Source organism: Triticum urartu, chromosome 2A (genome assembly GCF_056163025.1).
Source record: "Triticum urartu cultivar PI428250 chromosome 2A, HENAU_Tu73, whole genome shotgun sequence".
NCBI classification, from domain to species: Eukaryota; Viridiplantae; Streptophyta; class Magnoliopsida; order Poales; family Poaceae; genus Triticum; species Triticum urartu.
The window spans coordinates 344,582,048-344,593,203 of NC_141874.1; the positions used below are offsets into that span (position 1 = coordinate 344,582,048).

Genomic DNA, 11,156 nt, shown 5'->3' on the forward strand with positions numbered 1-11,156 from the left:
CTGTTAATGTTGCTGATTTGTTCTTTCGTGAAATTATTCGCTTACATGGTGTGCCAAATACTATTGTTTCAGATCGTGATACTAAATTTCTTAGCCACTTTTGGAGATGTTTATGGGCTAAGTTGGGGACTAAGCTGCTTTTTAGTACTACTTGTCACCCCCAAACTGATGGACAAACTGAAGTAGTCAATAGAACATTGTCTACTATGCTTAGGGCTGTTTTGAAGAATAACAAGAAAATGTGGGAAGAATGCTTGCCTCATATTGAATTTGCTTATAATCGTTCATTGCATTCTACTACTAAGATGTGCCCTTTTGAAATTGTGTATGGTTTCCTACCTCGTGCACCTATTGATTTGTTGCCTCTTCCATCTTCGGAGAAGGTTAATTTTGATGCTAAAGAACGTTCTGAATTGATTTTAAAAATGCATGAGTTAACTAAGGAAAACATTGAGCGTATGAATGCTAAGTATAAACTTGCTGGAGATAAGGGTAGAAAACATGTTGTGTTTGCACCTGGAGATCTTGTTTGGTTACATTTGCGTAAAGATAGATTTCCTAATCTGCGCAAATCAAAGCTAATGCCACGTGCTGATGGTCCTTTTAAGGTTTTAGAGAAAATAAATGATAATGCATATAAACTTGAGCTACCTGCAGATTTTGGGGTTAGTCCCACTTTTAACATTGCAGATTTGAAGCCTTATTTGGGTGAGGAAGATGAGCTTCCGTCGAGGACGACTTCATTTCAAGAAGGGGAGGATGATGAGGACATCAATACCATTGTTACACCCACAGCCCCTACTGTTACATATACTGGACCAATTACTAGAGCTCGCGCACGCCAATTAAATTACCAGGTACTTTCGTTTCTTGGTAATGATTCTAATGTTCATGAGATTATGATGCTGCCTAAATTGGATACATTTGTTTTGCTTACAAATGAAGGTCCTAGCTTGGAGAAGGATGAACATTGGAGCAAGAACACGAATGGAGTTGATGGCATGCGCAAGGGGATCAAGAACGGAGTTACAAGTGATGATTTCAGGACTTTGAAGCCGCCATAAGGAGTGCATGAAGCCTTGGACGAAATATACAAGATGCCACTTCATAATATTCGTCCATAGGCTATTCTAGGTGCTGCGTCACCTTATTAATGGGCCAGGCCCATGTAATTTCGAAATACTTAAGTATAGGCTATTTTTAGAGTCCGTATGTGTGGGGAAACAAGAGTTAGGGTTGGTTTCGGACCCCACCCTCAAGGGCCACGAAATTCCCCTCTCTTCCTCCATATATACAGCCCTTAGGGCGTCGTTTAGACTTGGGTTTTGTTTAGATTAAAAGTTCGCCATAGCTGCAACTTCGCGTACTTCGTTTGTGTCCAACGACCAGACCAAGACGTCACAGAACCCCACCTTGATCAATAAAGCTTTCATCTTATATTCGCAATATCAAGATTGCAATCTCAGCTTCTTGCTTGTTCTTCGTTTGCTCGCAGGAAACAGGCCCTCGTGGTCAGGTTGATCGTGCTCCGGCGTGGTCAATAACCCCTCGGAAGTTGGTTTAGCGATTGCTAAGGCGCGACGTCTCGCACGTTCGTAGTCGGATCGTCAAGGTCGACTCCCACAGAAAACGATAGCCACCATCTCATCGAAACATCGGGACACCTTTGCCTCTATCAAGTACTCTATAGCTTGGACCTCGTGCACTCCCTCGCAGGAATTGCGGAGCTCGGCCCACCGCGTGAGGTAGTCGTGAGTCGATTCGTTTGGCCCTTGGACGCACAAGGAGAGCTGTCGGGGCTTAGGAGCCCGCCTGTACGTGCTGGTGAAGTTGCGTATGAAGGCTTCAGTGAAGTCTAGCCAGCTGTTGACACTGTAAGGCTTGAGGCTGTTAAGCCAGGTGCGCGTCGTGCCTTGGAGCATGAGGGGCACATATTTTACGGCAACACGCCTGTTGCGGTTTGCGATGCTAACCGCGGTGGAGTAGTCGATCAACCAATCTTCCGGCTTCACGGAGCCGTTGTACTTGGGCGTGTCTCTTGGGAGCGAGAACCCATTGGGGAAGGGCTCGTCGCGGATGCGGGGGCTGAAGCAAGACGGGCCGACATCATCTTCTTCTACCCGGGCCAAGGATCACGCAAGGCGGTCGATCCGGTGGCCGGCATCATTCTCGTCGACTCCTTCGCGGCGACCCAGCCGACCGTTGAGAGTCGGGTGCGTGACAGGCGGCGGGGTAGGGTATCTCTCCCCACGAGGCGGAGGAGGAGGAGGGTTGCCCCGCCACTCCATGGCTCGAGGGCAGCCTTCGGCGTCACGCTCGATGGAGATTCGAGTCCGGCTGCGGCTGGCAGCCGGCTCCTTTTCTTTTCTCGCGCGGGTATTGCCCGCGGTCGGTGTTTGGGACGTCGCGCCGTGCTCTCGGCGCGGGGGAGGACTCTCGGCGCGGACGCCGGCTTCATGCCGCTCTGTGGCCGCGTCGATAAGTTGCTGGAAGCGTCTTGTCATGTAAGGGAGCTCATCAGGCCCCAGCCCATTCAACTCGTCTGCGGCCGCCTAGGCGGCGTGGAAGTTCTCGAGAGGTGTGGCATAGACTGGGCGGTTTGCTCCCAGCATGTCGGCGATAGCCGCGCCGTGTTTCTTGATGATACCAACGCGGCTCGGCCCGTCGGGAGGCGGCGTGCCGAAGGCGGCTCGGTCGACCTCGTGCTGGTGAGCCTCGGTGAGGCGTCTCATGGTGGCGAGCCTCTGGCCCTCCGCAACGAGGGCGAGGCGGCGCTCCTCCAATGTCTTGCCGTCCGCGTCCGCCGGGACGAGGACGGACAAGTCGTGCAGCGCCGCCTGCAGAGCGTCGTGGGCGTTTCTGCCTGAGGAGGCGGCGTGGCTGATAACCAGTACCTCGGTAGTGGCGCTGCCGCTGCTGTCGGCTTGAGGAAGAGGGTCGTCGATGACCACCACGTTGGTGGGGAAGGCGTCAAGGGATGCCGTGTCGGAGTCGACAAGCATCGGATCAGTGGAGCCAACCGACTCCAAGTCCGCGGCAAGTTCGCCGGAGACGTGGAGTTGATCGAGGAGGCTGACGAGGTGGCTCTCGGGGCAGTCTTTGCCCGCGTCGGATGCGGGCTCGTCAGAGATGCGAGACTCTCCAAGAAGATCGGCGAGGCAACTCGCCGCGCAGGCGTCGGCGACGTCTTGCAGCGCGTCGGGGCAAGCGCCATCGGGCGAGCTAGGCTGGCTACGCACGTTGGGAAGGAAGAGGGTTCCCGTCCAGAGCAGGTCTCGGAACGACGGTGCACCTGGCCCCATGGTGGGCGCCAAATGTCGGGTGGTTGGTGCGACATATGCCAATGGATGGCTTATCATTGTGGGAGCCAATAAAACATCGCCGGTGCCTGGAAACGGGATAAGGCGAAGACATGCACGTCGGCGAATCTTACCTAGCTTCAGGGCTCTCCGTGGAGATAACACCCCTAATGCTGCTCTGCGGGGTCTCCACATGATCACTAGCTTGGTGGGTTGCTACAGAATGCTCCTTGAGCTATTCGGTGAAAGGATAAGGGAAGGCCATGCTAGCCTGCTCCTCTTCTCCTTGTGGTGTCTAAAATCTATCCAAAGAGTGATCTCCCTCTGCATGGGAACCCTGAGGGGTTTATATAGGCATACCCCCAGGGGTACAATGGTAATCCGGCTGGGCGTGGGCCCCAGCCGTCTGTGTCTACGCCCGCCAGCTTCTTCGCCGACTAGTGGGGCCCGCCGACTGGTAGGCCTGCCGGCTGCCGACCCTTTGGCCGACAGGCCGGCCCCACCGCTCGGGGGTCTTGTCGAGGGCTGGTTACTGTTACCTTGCCCCTGGTGACGATGGCTTTGTCGTGGTAAGCATGGCTACAGTGCCGCCGCGAGGCGGCTCATCACTGTAGCCTTACCTTCTCTTGTCTCCTTAATGAAGCACCTCCTCGGAGGGAGAGAGCTGGCCGGCTGTTGGAAGCCGGCCATACCCTTGGCCGACTGTGGGAAGCCGGGCCGCCCTCAGGATCTCCCTGGCCAAGGGGGCCCGCCACCCACGGGTCGTATTGACCCCTCGCCGTGGGTGACGTCACGGTCATCGTGGCAACAGTGCCGCGCTGGACGGTGATGGCCGCCCCGTACGGTGCACTGTGGCCATGCGTGCGCCGGGATTCGGGGGTGGCAGGCTTTACTATAGCCACGCCCCATCTTGTCGTTGTTATGTGGGTGCGGACTCTGAGGGCGAGATCTTAGCCGCCTGCGGAGGGGCCGGCTCCAGAGAGTCGGCTCTTTTATGGCCGGCTTCTAGAAGTCGGCCTTCTCGTGGTCATGTTTCTCAAGTATTTCAGGGCTGGGCTGCCCTTGCGCAGCCGGCTTGCGAGGTAGCCAGCTGGGGGAAGACGGTCCCATGTCTTGGAAGCTTGGAGGCTTGTTCGGCCTGTAATTTCTCTAAAGTGCCAGGGGAAGCCGGCTAGGCTACCCATGGTCATTTACTCCGACACAGCTGGTGGTGGTGGTGGAACACGCACGAGCAATTCATTAAACTTGGTATCGATCTTTGTTTCGAACGTCTTCTCCATGCCATCTATATTCTCCATGGCCTCTTCAAATCTGTTTAGCACGTCTTGCACCTGTCCATTCATCATTTGCTGAAATTTATCATGCAACTCCTTATTTGTCATGTTCTCCCAGTCAGTCTTGTCGACTTGTGATCCTGCCATGGTTAGCAGCAATAGAAACACACAAGAATATGATCCTGCATACTACTAACAAGAGGTGGTGGTGGGTTTCACAAATCCGTCACGCAAATCTCAAATTCTTACCAATTCTTACCCAGCAGCAGGCAGTGATCAGCAATCGTTGTAGTCAAAACTCTCAAAGATTGGATAGAGCAATTACTAGGGAAAGTCAAACGCACAACGTAGATGTATGTGGAGCTAGGAAGGCTTATAATATGGTAGCTAAAAGGGTGAGCAATAATCAATTCAGAGATGCAAAGTTGAATAAACGCTCAACGACGGTACTGTGCTGGTCCTAGGCTAGACCATGCTAGAGACGCGAGCCTAGAACACTAACGAAATCACGGCGCTGCACGTAAACAAGGGAAAAGCACACTATGGATTTTTTTCGCTCTGTTTTTTTGGCACTCCTCTTGTTTTTTTGGCGCTCCTTTTTTTGCTGCTCCTCTTTTTTGTGCTCCTCTTTTTTTTGCGAAAAATAACCATAATGGCTAGTGTCTCAAAACTCTTCCCAGGTCAAACTGACAAGATGGCACGAAAAACTAATTTGACTTTTTTTGGAAATCAGGGCAGCAACGACGAAAAAGTGCGACAAAAAATCACTATGATGGCACGTGGATCAAAAGACTTAGAAAAACCTAAAAATAGGATAGGGAAAATTTTGCTTGCGAAAATTTTGGCCTAAAAACTGCCCGGGGGTCTCTAGATTTTTTCCACAAACCTACTCAGGCAAGGAAACACGAATCGAAAATTAGACAGATCTTGAAAACAAACCTAATATGAAGGGAACTCGAATTGGTGGTGGATATATGGTGGTAGGATATGGCAGCGGTGGTGGTATATGGATATGGATTGGTGGTGGTATATGGATATGGATTGGTGATGGTATATAGAGACGGATCGGTGGCAGATAAGCGGTGGTGGTAGATGGCAGGGGCGATGATGATGGTGCGGCAGCGGCGTGACAACTTATGACTAGAACTCGAAAATCTAAAAGACTAGAATCTAAGACCAGCAACTAGACACGATGATGCAACCGCAAATTCAACCAAGAAAATTACTGAAAAGATTATGCAAAGACTCAGACTGGTTCGGATATGATGAAATAACCCTAAAATTTTTTTGGCTTTTTTGTGGACTGTAGGTATGAAGAACAGACTCGGTCTCAACTATGAAAAACTATAAAATCTCACCAAGCAACCTGGAAATCTGATACCACTTGATAGAGGCAAAGGTGTCCCGTTGTTTCGATGAGATAGCAATCGTTTTCTGTGGGAGTCGACTTTGATGATCCGACTACGAACATGCGAAGACGTCGCGCCTTAGCAATCGCTAAACCAACTTCCGAGGGGTTATTGACCACGCCGGAGCTCGATCAACCTGACCATGAGGGTCTATTTCCTACAAGCAAACGAAGAACAAGCAAAAAACTGAGATTGCAATCTGGATATTGCGAATAAAAGAGGAAAGCTTTATTAATGAAGGTGGGGTTCTGTGACGCCTTTGTCTGGTCGTTGAACACAAACAAAGTATGCGAAGTTGCAGCTATGGCAAACTTCTAATCTAAACAAAACCCGAAGTCTAAACGATGCCCTAAGGGCTGTATATACGGAGGAGAGAGGGGGAATTTCGTGGCCCTTGGAGGAGGGGTCCGAAACCAACCCTAACTCTTGTTTCCCCACACATACGGACTCCAAAAACTGCCTATAATCAAGTATTTCGAAATTACATGGGCCTGGCCCAAAAATAAGGTGACGCATCACCTAGAATAGCCTGTGGAAAAAATTTATGAAGTGGCATCTTGTATATTTCGTGATGTAAGGTGGAATCCTATACGGCCGATCTTTTACGAAAGGAGCGGATCCCGCGAAGAACATGAAGAACACGAGGGGGAAAATTAGGGGAAAGACGAGAGGAACACTAAAACCAACAAGATATGGTCACACATATGCTAGATCCTCGTAACACAAAGAGATACAAGATCTGAATCCAACAAAGGACGATACATAGGGTAACCGGTTCTTCTCCGTGAGGAGGTCTTGAATCCAAGAGGATCTTCTCCCAAGAGGGGCCGCGGTCTCTCTCATGGAGTAGATCCGTATGGATGAGCGAAGCTCTATCTCTCAATTGAGCTATCACAACGCTGACCCTAACTACAAGGAGGTGGAGGAGTATATATAGTCTAGGGCCACGAAGGGGTAAGTTTGGAGGGGATACATGGGCCTTCGGCCCGGTTAGGCACACGCAGGTGCCGGACGTCCGGGCTGGGGGCCGAATGTCCGGGGCATCGGGACGAGCCGGATGTCCGGGGTCGCGGCCGGATGTCCGGCCTGAAGTGGAGATTCAGCTGCTCTCTCGATACGTCGGTGCCGGATTTCCGGGGGAGATGCCGGATGTCCGGGATGTCGGGAGGCGCCGGATGTCCGGGGTTGCCCCGGATGTCCGACCGCTGAGGCTTTTTCGGCCGACTGTTAGTGCAGCAGTTGGGCGGCTGCACAGGCGCCGGATGTCCGGCCTCTGGCCCGGAATGTCCGGCCGCTGTAGCTTCAGTCGCTCAGTCTTCTTCCGGCGTCGCTTCCAGGCTTCCCTCGCGGATGGCGTTGTTGTTCCTTGGCACTTACACTCCTCCTCGTCGTTCGTAGTGTTTCGACAATACCTATTCATGCACACGAGTGGAGTGTCAAGTAGTATACCATCCTCGAAGGGGTTAAGTGAGCACGTGTAAAGGAGATGATTCACCTTTGGGTATGTGAAGTAGATGTCGCACATGTCACTCGCCAAATGGACACTTGACCTGGTGATGTTCATAGGATGCTCCACATCATCTCCCTTCCCTTGGGAAAGATCCGACCTCGGATCGAAAACCAAATGACCATGGGAAAGAGATGGCTTCGCCGTGTAGAAGTCGACATTCACCAAGTACTTGTCATCTTGAATCTTGAAGTGGGCATTCTCCAATGTCGCACCATCTTGTGATTCCTTTAAAAGTAGTAAGGACAACAAACACTTGGAAAAACAAATGTGGTTAGCTTTAGTGCAAAACCAAGCATTCAAGAGGTGAGTCACCAAACAAGTGTCGTCATCATGCAAAGCATATGGTGTGACAAAGGATTGTGACATGGCATGTAAGTATATGAATCGAGCAGAAGCAAAGATATCATGGGGACAAGCATGTAAATGTGAGGCAGTGATGCAAATATGTGTAACAAGAGAATAAGCATCTACTTCAAAGTCATAGCAAGCATGTGCAAAGAGCTCAAGGAAAGGTCTATGGTAGGCATAAGAAGCATTCACGACACTAAATAAAATGAAGTGTCTAAACACATGGGTCAAGTGCAAGACAATCCAAGAATAATGTGCATGGGGTGTAGTGAAATATCGTGTGGCACTCAACACAATGGAAAGAGCAATTGTTCATCATGTGTGAGGCAATCAAGGCAAGCATGTAGCAATCAATGAGACATGGCATATGAATGAGCGTATCATGCAAAGTGAACATGGCAAGATGGGCATAGAATATGTAATGGACAATAACTCATAGCCAAGTGAGGGTCATGTAGAAGAAATGCGCGAAGTCTTTGCGCGAAGAGAGAGATGGGAAAGACGATCCATGGGATCCCAAGTCATCGTTGCTCTCTAGAGCTCGTTTTGTCAACTCGTGGGATTACGAGGTTGAAAAGTATTCATGGGTACCTACACAAAAGAAACACAAACGAAAGAAATTGTGTGTGTGGTAAATGTACACATCATCCATCATGATGTGTATGTGCACGTGAGAGTTAGTACAAGATAAGCATCGAACAAAGAAATTTGATGCATGGTACAAGAACATGTCATCCATCATGAAAGAATATTATTGTCTATAGGACGACGGGGACACAAATTGAGCATGGTAGTATATGGCACAGCAATATCATTATGATTCATGGGGAGCATATGGTGCACATAAGTATGAGGATCATGCAATGGATGGGAGTGATCAAGATCTCCTAAAATGTATGAGGAAACTATGGGGTCTCCTCATGAGCAATATTCGAAAAATCATATGGAGAAAATGGACAACATCCAAAACAATGCATATTCGAAGCTATGTGGTCATGGCATGGTATATGAGATAAATAATGCAAAGGGATCATATCAATATCATCACAAGAAAAACAAATGCCAACAACCATAGTCTTGTCATCTATGCCATATGTGAAAATTGGGTTTATTTTGATAGCATATGCATAGTCACTATGAAGACATTGCAAATATGACATATGATTGATCTCATGCATAGCATATGACAAGTCAAGCAGATTGTCAAACATGACGTGACCTAGAGAATTGTCACAAGAAATCCTATGTAACATGGCATCACAACTAATAGAATCCACATGAGAATCATCATACTCATCGTAAATGGGCAAGAAATCATCACATGAGGAAGTCGCACTAGCATGAATCATGGAAATAGGTGGATCAACATCATGCAAGCAATCCATGTCAAGAATGTCCACTAGTGGGACTAGAGCATCACCTTCACCTATGCTACCTTGTTCATTCCACTCATGTGGTGTAGGTGAGGTGGCAAAGATCAAATGGTGGTCATCATCATCTTGATGGAACCATATGGGGGTGCATCATATTCCACCATGGCCATCGTCTTGTCCAAGGGTAGGACGAAGTCGTCGAGAATCGGTGCGTCATCATATATGGGACCTAGCACCAAATAAGAAGACACAATAGAGGTAGAAGTTAAGTCGTTAGAAATCAAAGTGGCCTCACATGCCCTATCAACTATCACTCTCTCTCTATGTGGTGGTTCACTCACTCCCTCAAAATAGGTGCACTCAAACTCATCTCACTCAAGTGGTGGGGGTTGTGGATCTCCTCACATGGGAATTGTGGCAACACATCATATATGGGGCTAGTGGTGAAGTCACTCTCACTCTCAATATGGTGGCAAAAGTCACTCAAGTCATTATACGTCGACGTGGTCGAAGGGAAAATCCCATGCTCAACCATCTCATCGCCGTCGCCGTGGATGAAAGCTGAAGATGGCACATCATCACTCTCGCCTCCTAAGATGGAAGCATCATCCTTGCTCGTCACCATGTCGCTCGCCTCCAAAGCATGTTCCTTGATTGGATCCATAGTCGTAGTCGTCGGCACACCGTCTTGAAAAAGAGTCGAAGTAGACTCGGCACCATCAATGCCACAAAGAGGGATGGCGGTGAAGTGGAACTTGGGAGCATCGTCTTGGAGCTCGTCGGGCTGACATCTTGGTGGTACTATCCTCATGCTCGTTCTCATGGAGCTTGGTCGTCGCGAAGTGATCTTGGGGTGGAGAAGCCTTGGCCTTCATGAGTTCTTGTAGTTGTCGTCGAGGGACTTGTAGTTCTCGAGGAATATCATCTTGGAGATGTCGTTATGCAATCCCATCATGAAGTGGAACTTCATTGAAATGGGGTCATCCATGTCGGCTCATCACAAGGAAATCTTCATCTCCTTGAAGTACTCATTGATGGACTTGGATCCTTGGCTGGTGTTCTCCAATTGGCATTGAAGTTGTTCCGTGTAGGTTGGAGGCACGAAATTTCACCGCAAAGCTCTCTTCGTCTTGGGCCAACTCATGTTGTAGGTCTTCGAAGGTGCGTCAAGCCACCATGTGGACGCGTAGTCGTGGAAGTTCCTTGTGGCGCACTTCACCTGATCTTCGGGAGGATGATGCGGAGCATCCCAAGGTCATCCCCATGGACCTACCATCGCCTCACCAAGTGCCTAGCGGACCCATGACACGAGCACGCGCCAGAGCTCTCGAAACCGAGGTGACATCACTCCTCTCACGTTTCCACTTCGATGCACATGAGACATGGCTACAACCTCATACGGACACATTGTGCATACTCAGGTACCATGGAGAAGCTAAGGAGCAAGGAGAAGAAGAAGAGGAAGATGGACGTGAAGACGGAGAAGAAGAAGTGATGAAGAAGAAGCTACAGGCTCAGGACGACCGACCAGGATCGGACGTCCGACGACCTCCAGGCTCCGGACATCCGGCCCAAACCGGGCGTCCGACACTTCCACACCCGAGCCAAAACTATGGACTTCCGATGCTCCACGGACGACCGATGCTCCTTGGACGACCGACCCCGACCGGCCGTCCGACCGAAGACCACCCGAGCCGAACCTACGGACGTCCGACAGGCACCGGACATCCGGACCCTCACGAGCCTCCGGACGACCGGTGACTCCCGGACGTCCGACGCCTGTGTGCTATTTCGTGTTGGGCCGCAACCCATGTACCCCTTCGCCCCCCTCTTTTGCACTAAGACTATATATAGACCTCCTATTCCTTCTAGCTAGGATTAGCATTGGTTTAGCTCATTTGAGAGATAGAGCTTTGCTCATCCACATCGGATCTACTCCTCGA

At 49.9% G+C, this 11,156-nt stretch overlaps 1 pseudogene; it reads right to left on the reverse strand.

Moving 5' to 3' along the window:
- Positions 1–2,728: 2,728 nt before the first annotated feature.
- Positions 2,729–3,494, reverse strand: LOC147985048 (uncharacterized; annotated as a pseudogene).
- Positions 3,495–11,156: the final 7,662 nt, after the last annotated feature.